Below are 13467 nucleotides of genomic sequence, written 5' to 3'. Positions count from 1 at the left end.
TATTTTTCGGTTTGTCATGGCCCGGCTGTACCAGGTCCACAAACCGTGAGCCGAAACCGTCAAGTTTGACAGTGGGCCACGGGGGAATTTGGCAGCCATGTCCAATCATCAGCTAATATCCGGCTGGCCATTTCCCTCCAGGCGTTTGTCAGAGGAGTGAATAAGTGAGGGGCTTCGGGTTTGCTCGCCGTTCGATTGAGGTCGCATTGCCATTTGTGAGTGTGGCTGTGATCTGTGACAGGGACACAGCAGAGGTTGGTTCCAATTGGGATGATGTCTCACAACATTGGGCGGTGCATTAATAACAACAAAATGATTAACTCATTGGGGTCGTTTTAAACCACGCAGCAGCTTAAACAAAGTTGGTTGAGGGGTGAAGATTTTTTGCGTTCACCAGTGACGATTCATAACTCAATCCATGTCCACAGCGATAACAGATCCCGTCCATTGGACTGGGGAATATTACATTCCTTTATAACAGATATTTACTCCCCCTTCATTTATTGAAGAAATACAGAGAACTGACGTGTTTTATATCATTTGAGGGCCTTATATATTGCAATAAAATACAGGGGAAAAAGTGTATTTTGGAATAAAATATTATCAATGTCAACAGTCGTGGCTTATTTACCTGCTTCTGGAGATATTGCAGATAGCAATGGTGCCTGTTCCAGGAGGAGCTGGACGCTATGAACAGGCAGCAGGCAAATTTGCTTTCCAACTCTGGACTGTCGTGAGCTGCTAAAATGTGGAATTGCGTGTGCCCATTCAAAGCTGGCAGAGCCGCAGAACTGCTGGGAGCTCAGAGTGCCAGGAGACCAGGGCACCTCGCCTGGGCTTAGCTAGGAACCCACAGCCAAACCGTCCAAATCAAAGGTGGGTAGAAAAGCCGAATTAGACGGGGATGACTGAATGGCCGAAGTCACACGCTGGCGAGTTTTGGACGAGGAAAAGCGAACCGTTTAGACATAATTGCGAAGAGACAAGGGGGTGGGTGGAGAATACGTGAAACTGATTGATCGAGTCTTAATCTTCCACCCATCCAAAAGAGCATCACTGTGTTGTACTGCTGAACTGTAGGCGCTGTTGTCATGTCGGAAACAGAACTGCCTGCTGGCGCCCAGCAAGGCCCACGAATACCATGGTAACTGGATCATCTGTTTCAGTGATGTTGGCTGCAGGGTAGGTTTTTTTTCAAAGATGCTACCAGGACTTGATGGTCTGGGCTATAAGGAGAGGCTGGATAGGCTGTGACTTTTCCCCCTGGACCGTAGGAGGCTTGGGGTGATCTTATGGAGGTCTATAAAATAATGAGGGGCATAGATAAGGTAGAGAGTCAACATCTTTTCCCAAAGGTGGAGGTGTCTAGAACCAGAAGGCATAGGTTTAAGGTGGGAGGGGAGAGATACAAAAGAGACCAGAGGGGAAATGTTTTCACACAGAGGGTGGTGAGCATCTGGAACGAGCTGCCAGGGGCAATGGTAGAGGCGGGTACAATTTTATCCTTTAAAAAACAGTTAGACAGTTACATGGGCAGGGTGGGTATAGAGGGATATGGGTCAAATGCGGACAAGTGGAAATAGCTTAGTGATAAAAACTGAGTGGCATGAACAAGTTTGGCCAAAGGGCCTGTTTCCATGCTGTAAACATCTATGACTTTATGACACCCAGGAGACGGGATAAATCTTCATCGTCAACCATTTTTTAAAACTTTGGAATACCCAATTGTTTTTTTTCCAATTAAGAGGCAATTTAGAGTGGCCAATTCACCTACCCTGCACATCTTTTTGGGTGTGAGACCCATGCAGACACGAGGAGAATGTGCAAACTCCACACGGAGAGTGACCAGGGGCTGGGATCAAACCGGGGTCCTCAGCGCCGTGAGGCAGAAGCGCTATCCATTGTGCCACCGTGCCACCCTATTCAACGTCAATCTGAACCTGACAATGGGGCCTTGGTTTGAATATCTCATCCTATGAACAGCACCTCTGGTAATGCAGCACTCTCCTAGTCCTGCCTCACAGGCGAGAGTGAGAAAGAAACTTCCATTATTGTTTTTCATGACCCGAGATCATCTGGTAGCTCTTTGCAGCTGATGATGTACTTTTTAGAAGTGGAGTCTATGCACTGAACCAGGACAGTCAGTAAATTGGAGAGAGCACTGGGCAGATGTTTGTAAGGAAAAGGGATTGAGGGGGTTATGAGAATTTGTTTTCTTCAAATTTTGCGATTCCAAATATCGACCCTTTCTGCACCTTTTCTTTCAGCACCCAAGCCTTTGTCTTTGTGTCTCGGTAGAACTGCTTGTATTTGTGATACTGCTTGAAGTTCAAGGCTAAATAAACATTTGGTATAACCTCTTATTCATGCTCATAGTAACCCTGGCACAGATACAGATTAACCTTAAGTAGCTGAACTGTAAAGGGAACAAAGTTGAGGTTTGATATGAAGGCAAAATTGTCCATAGGTAAGGATGGTGCCAATTGGAGACATTCAGCTAAAGAAAATCCACAGCAAAAAAATGGAAGATCCAAATACAGCAGATGGTGAGGTAAATAAATAGATAATAGAATGGCTACTATATTTTTGATGATACATTTTTCTTAAATTCCTCCCCTTGAAGGTGGCTTCCATACAGGCTGTAGCTGGTTGTCCTCCAATATTGCATCTGAATGGCCTTCTTCTGTGTAACTGGAGAGTATTAAAAATACTTTTATCTTGGGAGGTGTGTCACAGCCATACAGTACTGATCTGACATCCACCAATGGCTCTCCCTAGTGGAGAATCTCTCATTGAAGATCAGCAAGAAGACAAAGAACTGAGTTTCCACTTTTTCATGTCAAGATATGAAGGAATTCAAATTTTTTGTTTTGTTGTGGCATCAGTTGATGGGTAAATATTAGCTAGGATACCAAGGGAAAAACACTTAGAGAGATTTCCTGCTTGCAATCTGATCTCGCCAGCAGGAATGGCTGTTCACAGATTGTGACACCATTTTGAGCATCAGACCCGATCTTTCCACGCCCCCCCCACCCTTTCAGGCACTCCCACACTTTCTGCCACCCCCCCTCCCCACTTTGTCGAGGCCCCTGGGAATAACCTCTCACTCCCACAATTGGCAAGGTGCCCTGGACCTTCCTCTGGCAGTACCAACCTGGCATCTGGGCACCACCACCCTGTCAGTGCTCCTGGCATCCTGGAAGTGCCACATGGGCACCCTGACAGTGCCATGGTGACCTGCCAGGGTTCCCTGGTGGCACTGCCAGGGGTCCCAGGTGGCACTGCCAGGATACCAGGTTGGCAGAGCCACAGTGCTCAGGTGTGGGATGTGCCTGGGTTCCTGACCACTCTAGAGATCCCTAATGCCCTGCGAGACCCCCCAATATGCCTTTCAGCCTGGTTCATGTTTGTGTGAACCAGTATTAAATGGCACCCTGGCAAGACCTCCCAGGTGCGGCCATTTCCTCCTGGGTGTTGGGTGATTCCGGGTGCTGGGTAATTCTGATATCCGGGTATTTAAATGAGCACGGGCGAGATACTGGTCATGCCGGATGGAGTGAGTAGGATGATTTACAATCGGCCCAGCGCAAAGCCTGATTTGGGGCTCTCACAGGATTCACAATGTGCTCTCAGAATCACGACCACAATGTATTTGGGTAAAATTAAGGAATAATAGAGAAGTTGTTATATTGATGGGTTTCTATTATAAATCATCAAATATTGGGAAGGATGTAGAGGATAAGTGATAATGGAGAACCTCAAATATTCTAATATTGACTATGAATATAAATAAATGTAACAGGCAACAAGGGGAGAAACTCTTGAAATGTGTACAAATTTTCTTGACAGGTATGTATTCACTCCAAAGAGATCGAATTCTGGGGAAAGAAGTGGGGCATGTTTTACAGAGGGAATCTTTGGGAAAGAGTGATCACAATATCATCTGTTTTCACGTATTTATGAAAAAGGATAAGAAAAATCAAATGTGAGAATATTCAGATGGCGAGGGGCTAAATTCAGTGATCTGAAAAAACATCTGGTTCTGCTAGATTGGAATCACAGCTTTGCAGATTAAACTAACAGAACAATAGGAGAGCTTCAAAGGGGAGATAGCTGGGGTACAGAGTAGGCACATTCCCAAAAGGGGGGATGGTTGGGCTTCGAAAAATAGAGCTCCATCCTTGCTTGACTAAAGAAATAAAGATTAAAATAAAATAGTCGAATATGTTTGTGATAAATGTGAAGTCATAATTCAGTAGCGAGCCAAGGTGAATACTAAAGTAAAGGAGAAATAAGAATAGCAAAGAGAATGTACACAAGTCGATTAATAAGTAACTTAAAAGAGAATCCAAGATATATATAGTAATAGGGTGGGGGCTGATTAAGAGCCATAAATATCTTCTTGTGGAAGCAGAGGACATGGCTGAGGTATGAAATAAGTATTTATATTGGTCTTTGCTAGAGAATGAAATGAAAATCGCTTCTTGTCACAAGTAGGCTTCAAATGAAGTTACTGTGAAAAGCCCCTAGTCGCCACATTCCGGCGCCTGTTCGTGGAGGCTGGTACGGGAATTAAATGCTGCCAATGTCACAGTAAATCATGAGGTAGTGGAGTAACTGAATGGGCTAACATATATGAAGAGAAGGTCCTTAAAAACCTGGCAGTGCCCAAGAAAAGTCACCCAGTCTAGATGGAATGCACCCAAGATTTCTGAGGGAAGAAGGGTAGAAGTTTTGTCAGCCCTGACGACAATCTTCCAATTCTCCTTCGATAAGGGAGTGGTACCAGAGCACCGGTGGATTAGAAATGCTACAACTCTGTTCAAAAAGGAACAGAGAGACGAGCAAGACAATGGCAAGCAGGACATTGAGTGATGGTGTTGGCGAAACGTTTGGTGACTTTAATTCAAAACAAAGTTTATTGGGACTTGGAAAAATCTGTCTTGATACATGAAAGCCCACACAACCTCAGTTAAGGCAGATCATGTTGCCAACTTCATTGAGTTCTTTGAGGAAATAACAGAGAAGGTTGATGAGGGCAGTGTGGTTGGCATTCTGTTTATTGATTTTCAAAAGTCATTTGAAAAGGTACCACATAATATACCAATTATTTCAAGCCCATGGTATTAAAGGGTAAATGGATACAGAATTGGCTAAGGGACCAAAAGCACAGACCAGTCGTGAATGAAATAAAAACAGAAAATTTTGGAAATGCTCAGCATGTCTGGCAAAATCAGCAGACAGAGAAGCAGAGTTAGCATTTCAGATCGTTTGTCAGTTATGAGAAATAATATAAACAAAATGGAGGATTCAAGAAAATTGAAAGGCCCGAGAGCTGTCCCCCAGCCTCATGTTTCTCACCGGCATACCATTCGCTGGCAGCGGCATTCTCAACTCCTGCTGTTTGTCAATGGGATGTCCCATTGAAGCCACCCCATGCCGCCAAGAAACGGGCGATCGGGAGTGAGCTGCCTGTGGGAACAGAGAATCCCAATGGCTGGAGAATTCCGGCCTGCATGTCCATAAGTTTTTGACGATGGCAGGGCAAATTGACAGGAATGATTGAAAGAACACTGCATGGGCGGCACTGTAGCACAGTGGTTAGCACTGCTGCATCACAACGCTGAGGACCCTGGTTCTATCCCGGCCCTGGGTCACTGTCTGTGTGGAGTTTGCACATTGTCCCCATGTCTGCATGGGTCTCATCCTCACAACCTAAAGATGTGCAGGGTAATGGATTGCCCATGCTAATTTGCCCTTTAATTGGCAAAAAAAAAAATGGGTACTCTAAATATATTTTTTTTTAAAAGAAAGACACACTGCATCCTTGGCTTTACCAATAGAGATATACAAGTCAATACAAGGAAGCTATTCTAAAGCCTTATAAAACCCTGGTTGGTAATAATACCATGGCCAATTCTGGGCACGACACTCTAGGAAGGATGCCAAGAACTTATTGGTGATGCAGGAGGGAATTACTCGAATGTTATCAGGATGAAAGACCTCAGTTAAATGGAGAGACTAGAAAAACTGACATTATTCTCCTTAGGAGAAATTTAACAAGAAATCTGATGGAAATGTTCAAAATTATACGGCGGGATTCTCTGTTTGCCAACGCAAAACACGATTGGGCGGAGATTACCTTCCAAAGCCAAAATTGCGGCGGGGGTCGATTTGACGCCAAATTGGGATTCTCCTTCACTCGACAGCGGCGCCAATGCATACCGGAACACACGTACAGTAAACTCAGTGGGTGGGGGGCATGGAGCAGGGGGACTTGCCAGGGGCATGGTCACCGCATCCTGCCCCAAACCCCTCACCACAGAATCAGCTCATTCCCCCCAACAAAGTCCGCCCATTCCCCCCAACCTCCCCAGCCAGCCTAGACCACCCCACCCCTCACACCCATTGGACAGCACCGAGCAGGTTGTAACGGTGCTAACAGGTGTTTAATGTGAAGGATATATATAGATTTGTGCCCTAGCCCTTATATATAAACCCTACGTGTTCTACTGGTGTCTAACTTCCTGGCCTTACGAGCCTCAACGCTATGATATGGTGATTCCCCAGACAGTACAGCAGGAGTGGAGGCGGCCTGCTGTGATTCCTGCCCTGTGTCCCAGATTGTCGGCACCACCTCCTGTTGGTGGGCGTTTCTAGGGGCAACCGGACCCTGCTGCTGCTCGGGTGTCCTGGGTGGTGTGGTGCCACCCCATTCTGCCCACTGCCCACCATATACACCATGGGCAGGAGGGGTGGGAGACCGAGGTGCTGCGGTGTTCCGGCATCTCCCCTGTGGGAGTCACCGGCACTGGCTACATCACCTCCTTCTCCCTCGGTTGCCCAATGGCCCCCGGGCTACTCCATGGGACAGGGGTGCGAGTGGAGCTATCCCTTGATGCTCCCCTGCCACCTGGCGTTGCCAGTCCTGGAGGCCCGCTGTGGTCGCGACCAGGGTCTGCATGCTCATGGCCATGGAGCACAGGGAGTGGACAATCGCCATCTGGGACTGCGCCACATCACCCATTAATTGTGCCACCATCTTCTGGGTTTGTGTCACATCAGCCATTGACTGCGCCATCTCTCTCTGGGATTGGGCCACCTCCTTCTTTGTCTGCGGCATGTCAGCCAGCGCCTGGGCAATGCCGCTGCCGTGCCCGGCCATGGTCTGCTGTGACTGGGCCACGCTCAGGAGCGCCGCTGCAATTTCCAGATGACTCTGGGACATGGTCGCCTGTGAGGTGGCAACCCTGTCCTGGGCCTCGGCCAGCACCTGCACAGAATGCTCCCGACCTTGGACATGCTGATCCATAGCCAACACCGTTGCCCCCAATGCCTCCATCGCGGACGCTACCCAGTATTGGCCTGGGTAGCACGCATTATCGGCACCACCTCCTGCTGCTGCATGTGGGTGGACTCCTCCAACTGCACCTGCAGGCACTGGATGCTAGCCGACAACCCGTCATGTAGTCCCTGGCTCTGCGACTGCATCTCCACTATAGATGGGACTGTCCATTCCAGAGGCTCGAGACCCATCTGGACAGCAGCTAGTTCCTTGGGTCGGCCTGCCCTCCGACCGTCCGGCCCTTCGGGTGTTCCTGCCTCCACCTGCTATACCAGAGCAGCTGTATGGTGAGCACCAGATAGTGCCCTAGGAGCATTTTTACTAAAGCGCCCAACCGAGGCGAGTGTCTCTGGGATGGTGGAGGGTGTTGGAGACAGCTGTGATGTAAAATTATTGTCAACCTCTGACCCGGGATCTCCTGAGTCTCAGGTGGAGAGCTGGTGTCCAAGCTACTTTCCTTGTGCCAACACCTGCGCCCATGCACGATGGACAGCAGCAGCCGGCAGCCTCTTTCCCGGGCCGGGGTACAGGGTCAAGCGCCTCTCCTCCACCGTGACCAGGATGGTCTTCAGCTAGGCGGCGGTGAAACGGGGTGTCGTTCTCCTTGCTGCCATCTTGTTGGCTGGGATAGTGTGTGTGAGGAGGAAGTGTGTACATGCAACTGTAGAAATAGGCCATTTTGTTCCAAGGGTCCAATGATAGCAGCTCAACTGTTTTAACTGACTGTTATTTTTATTTATTATACAGTACAGAAAGGAAATCCCTATAGGCCGCATTGCTAGAATTAGAATTTAGCTGTAGGCATAGAAGCCGGAAGATACCAGGTTTCATCTCTGCTCTGAAACAACACTTGTTATGTTGGCAAGTCAGGGGCTATAATTAGCTTCTGTGGCTCTGAGGCTTTCTACCTTACATTGCTATTGGGTCTCTTCCATTGGAAAGTGCATGGAATGATTGCCGGTTTGTAGGACAGAATAGGTGAACCTGTGATGCACCACATGGTCAAATAGCCCATGCATGCATTTGGTGAGCAGCGGAAGGTCTGTCATAACAGGTGGACATGTTACATAGTAAAGGTCAAAGCTCTTGGGGGATGAAAAGTGAAGCTACCTCTCTTATATTACCGTAACCTTGTACAGATTGAAATAAAAATTATAGCCGGTACCGCACCTCTACATAGTACTGGTCTGTGACAATTTTCACAGCTTGGCAAATCCCCTCAACCAGGGTGGTGCAATTGGAAAACTTACTCCATTCATTTTGACATGTGGTTCTTCCTCAATGCAAACATTTTGAGAATTCTAGTTTCCTGGGGATTTTGTTTTGCTCTCTGTGTTCTAAGTAACTGAAACCTCAAAACATCTAAAATGACAGTGGAAAGTTTTGCAGGTGAGACAATCGTTGACCCCTGAGCTTTTCAAGACACACTAGGGTATTTTGGGAAGTGTGTTGTGGGGTGTGTTTGGCAAACTGTGCCCAACCCGAGCTGTGGAGTGAGCCAGTTTTCTAATGTTTAAAGTAATAACATGTCTCTTGTTTGCTGTCCCTCAGAACCCAAGAAAAAAGAACGGACGAGACATTATGTTCCGTTTAAGTACAAAGTTTATGTGAATTCACAGGCCTGTCCCATCTACACTATCATTTGTCAAGTTTAAAACGGAGCAGGAGGCAGTATAGTGCCAGCAATGGAGTAGGCCCAAGCCTTGACCAATCACATGGCTGTTCCTGAAAATTCCTTGAGAATTTTATGAAGTGGTTCCTCATTATCAGAAAATGCAGAAGATTTAGGAACAGAGGCTCCTGTTTTTTCACTCTAAGTGCATAAAATGCACAAAAGATTTTGCACAGTATGGAGGAACAGTGGGGAACCAAAGTGCAGGATTTTCTGGCCATTCACACCTGCTGGAGGCTTTGTGACGGCAAGGAGTGTGTTCAATGTTCAATGGGAAACCCTGTAACCTGTTGACAATAGTGGGACCAGGATATCCCACCGCTGGCACTGGCGAGCCACACTCCACCACTGCAGAACACGCAGCGGAGAGGGAGGAAAATCCCAGTCTAAACTTTGAGGAAACATTTCAGGCAGAGTAGCCTCCTCCTTGTCATGATATGCAAACATGCAGCAATGAACACTCAGAATAGGACACAACCAATGGGCAGTCAGGACACTCAGAGGTGGCATCGCCACAAGGGGGCATGACATAAACACTATAAAAGGGATGAGGCACTCACACCCTGCCTCTTTCCACAGACAGACATCTAGAGAGTTAGACAGGGTTGATCAGCAGCATCACACTCCAGCACGTGGCTTAGAGCAAGCTGGTACAGTTAGACTGAGTTACTACAGTTAGATTAGCAGAGAGTCAAACTCATTTGAGAACTGTGTTAATAGTTCAATAAACACGTTGAACTCATGTCAGAGTCTGGAGCATCCTTTAGTTCAGACTGCATCAAGTAGCAGCCTGTGTTATCCGAAGCAGCATAACACAACAGTCCTTTGTACAGAAATTTCTGCCAAAAGACAAAAAGTAAAGAAGGAAATTTAATTTTTGGTCTTTTATCGTGTCAGGATGTCCTAAAGCACTTTTAACCAATGCAGTGCGTTTGAAATGTTGTGATACTATTTATTATAAGACACTATTTATTTGAGCATTTAATTGCCTCTGGTAGCCCCAGAATAAGATGTTTGTGTAGAAATATTTGATGTGACAAACTGAGGACTGGTGCCCAACTCTTTCTTTAACACAGAATATAAACTACTCACATAGGCCTCTTACTGACTTTTCAACAATATAGGCTCTCATTTAGCATCTCAATAGATTAGACCACATTTTAATCAGTTACCTCACTGAAGGAGATTATTCTTCTACAGGTTTGCTGCTGAGCAAAGGAATTTGAAGCATGTGCTCTGTCCTTGAAACCCAAGGCCGAGACATTACTGCAGGTTACCCCAAGAGTGTTATGATGGGTGGGGGAAGGGAGGGGGATTCCAGAGCAGCTGGTTGTTCCCCACATGGTAAATTGTGAGTTTACTAAAGACAGAAAGATATCGAATTCATGACTCTCCTGTCTGGTAACTGTTTCAATCCATACCTTAAATGATGTCAATGGGGAGGCAATGGTTTTGTGTATTGTTGCTGGACTGGTAATCCAGAGAGCCAGGGTAATTCTCTGGGAACCCTGGTTTGAAACCCACCATGGCAGATGATGGAATTTAAACTCAATAAAACATCTGGGGCGGGATTCTCCGGTTCCCCAGCCACGTGTTTCTCGGCAGCGTGCCATTTGCTGGTGGTGAGAGTCTCTCTTCCCGCCGTTCCTCAATGGGATTTCCCACTGAAGCCACCCCACGCCGCCGGGAAACCCGCAGGCGGGTGTGCGCTGCCAGCGGGAATAGATGGCTGGAGAATGTCAGCCCTCGTATTGAAAGTCGAACGATGACCATATAATCACTATTGATTACTGTAAAAACCCAACTGGTTCACTAATGCCCTTCCGGGAAGGAAGGGCTGTTGGGCTATTCATACCTTGTCTGGACTATATGTGACTCCAGACCCTCAGCAATATGGTTGACTATTAAATACCCTCAGTTGTATTCAATTGCTACAAAGAAAAATAGGAATGAAACCGGAAGGACCACCCGGCATCGATCTGGGTACTGATATGGCAAAACTGGCCCTGTCAACACTACAAATTCATCTGGAGGCTTGTGCCAAAATTGAGAGAGCTGTCTCACAGACTCAGCAACAGCCTGACATAGTCATACTCACTGAGTTATACCTTACAGATAATGTCCCAGACAACACCACCATCACCATTCCTGGGTTTTCCACTGACAGTCAAGAATGGATTGCACTGGGAGTCTTCAACATTGAACCTGGATCCCATGAAGTCTCATGCACCAGGTTAAACATGGGCAAGGAAAGCTCCTGCTGATTGCGACGCACACGCCACCATCTGTTGATGAGTCAGTATTCCTCCATGTTGAACACCACTTGGAGGAAGCACTAAGGAATGCAAAAGCGCAGAATGTACTCTGGGTCGGAGACTTCAATGTTCAACACCAAGAGTTGCTCGGTCGCACCACTACTGACTGAGCTGGCTGAGTTCTAAAGGACATAGCTGCTGGGCTGGGTCTGCAGTATGTGGTGAGGGAACCAACAAGAGGGAAAAACATACTTGATCTCATCCTCACCAACCAGCTTGTCCATGATAGTATTGGTAGAAATGACCACCGCACAGTCTATGTGGAGACAAGATCCTGTCTTCAGATTCAGGATGTCCACCATCATGATGTGTCACCATGCTAAATGGGATAGACTTCAAACAGATCTAGCAACTCAAGACTGGGCATCCATGAGACGCTGCGGGCCCTCATTGGCAGCAGAATTGTATTCAAGCACCGTATGTAACCTCATGACCAGCTTACTCCGCACTCTACCATTACCACCAAGCCAGGGGATCAACTCTGGTTCCATGAAGAGTCCAGGAGGACATGTCAGGCACAACACAAGGCTTACCTAAAAATGAGGTTTCAAGCTGGTGAAGCTATAATGTCACAGAGCGTAACCAACGAGTAATAGACAGAGCTAGGCGATTCTACAACCTACGGGTCAAATCTAAGCTCTGCAATCTGGTCACATCCAGCCATGGATGGTGGTAGAGAATAAAACAACTCACTGGAGCTCACTGCAGGAGGAGGTTCCAAAAATATCCCCACCTTCAATGATAGAGGAGCCCAGCATATCTGTACAAAAGATAAGCCTGAAGCATTTGCTACAATCTTCAGCCAAAAGTGGCGAGTGGACGATCCATCTCAGTCTCCTCCAGAGGTCCCCAACAACCCAAATGCCAGTTTCCAGCCAAATTGATTCACTCCACCTGATATCAAGAAACATCTGAAGGCACTCGATGCTGAAAAGGCTAAGGGACCTAATAATAGTCCGGCAATCGTGGGCGGCAAGGTAGCACAGTGGTTGGCACTGTTGCTTTACAGTGCCAGGGGCCCGGGTTCGATTCCCAGTTTGGGTCACTGTCTATCCGGAGTCTGCACATTTTCCCCGTGTCTGCGTGGGTTTCCTCCGGGTGCTCCGGTTTCCTCCCACGGTCCAAAGATGTGTAGGTCAGGTGGATTGGCCATGCTAAATTGCCCCTTAGTGTCCAAAAGGTTAGGTCGGATTACGGGAATAGGGTTTAACTATTGTGCATTTTCCAAGGGCCGGTGCAGACTTGATGGGCTGAATGACCTCCTTTTGCATTGTAAATTCAGCTACAACACATCTACCCGGCAATGTGGAAAATTGCCCAACACAAAAAGCAGGACAAATCCAATCCGGCCAATTACCGCCCTATCAGTACTCTCAATCATCAGTAAAGTGATGGAAGGGGTCATCGACAGTGCTATCAAGCAGCACTTATTTAGCAATAACCTGTTCACTGATGCTCAATTTCGGTTCTGCCAAAGTCATTCAGCTCCTGTCCTCATTATAGTCTTGTTTCAAACATGGACAAAAGAGCTGAACTCCAGAGGTGAGGCGAGAGTGACTGCCCTTGACATCAAGGCAACATTTGACCAAGTGTGGCATCAAGGAGTCCCAGCTAAACTGGAGTCAATGGGAATCAGGGAGAAAACTCTCCGCTGATTGGAGTCATACCTGGCACAAAGGAAGATGATTGTGGTGGTTGGAGGTCAATCATCTCATCTCCAAGATATCACTGCAGGAGTTCCTCAGGGTATTGTCCTAGGCCCAACCATCTTCAGCTGTTTCATCAATGCCTTTCCTTCCAACAAATGGTCAGATGTGGGGGTGTTACTGATGACTGTACAATGTTCAGCACCATTTGTGACTCCTCAGATAGTGAAGCAGTTCACGTCCACATGCTCACCACTGTTGTATTTGGTCCTTTGTACTTTATGAAATAACTCACCAAACACTTCGATCTGTCCAAACCATGATCCTTTTATTGTGTCTTATGTGGACAGCACAGTAGCATAGTGGCTAGCACAATTGCTTCACAGCTCCAGGGTCCCAGGTTTGATTCCCGGCTTGGGTCACTGTCTGTGCGGAGTCTGCACGTTCTCCCCGTGTGTGCGTGGGTTTCCTCCGGGTGCTCCGGTTTCC

At 47.1% G+C, this 13467-nt stretch overlaps 1 long non-coding RNA gene across 1 annotated transcript in view; it reads left to right on the top strand.

Annotated features, from left to right (window-relative positions):
• The first annotated feature begins 773 nt into the window (after positions 1-773).
• Positions 774-13467, top strand: part of LOC140426766 (uncharacterized) — a 77097-nt gene continuing 64403 nt past the window's right edge. Inside the window, exon 1 of the long non-coding RNA XR_011948289.1 lies at positions 774-876. This is a non-coding gene — a long non-coding RNA (uncharacterized lncRNA). The remainder of the gene's footprint in view (positions 877-13467) is intronic.

This window comes from Scyliorhinus torazame, chromosome 7, assembly GCF_047496885.1.
Source record: "Scyliorhinus torazame isolate Kashiwa2021f chromosome 7, sScyTor2.1, whole genome shotgun sequence".
NCBI classification, from domain to species: Eukaryota; Metazoa; Chordata; class Chondrichthyes; order Carcharhiniformes; family Scyliorhinidae; genus Scyliorhinus; species Scyliorhinus torazame.
Note: the sequence above shows the minus strand (reverse complement) of the source record. Positions and strands in the feature narration are given on the sequence as shown.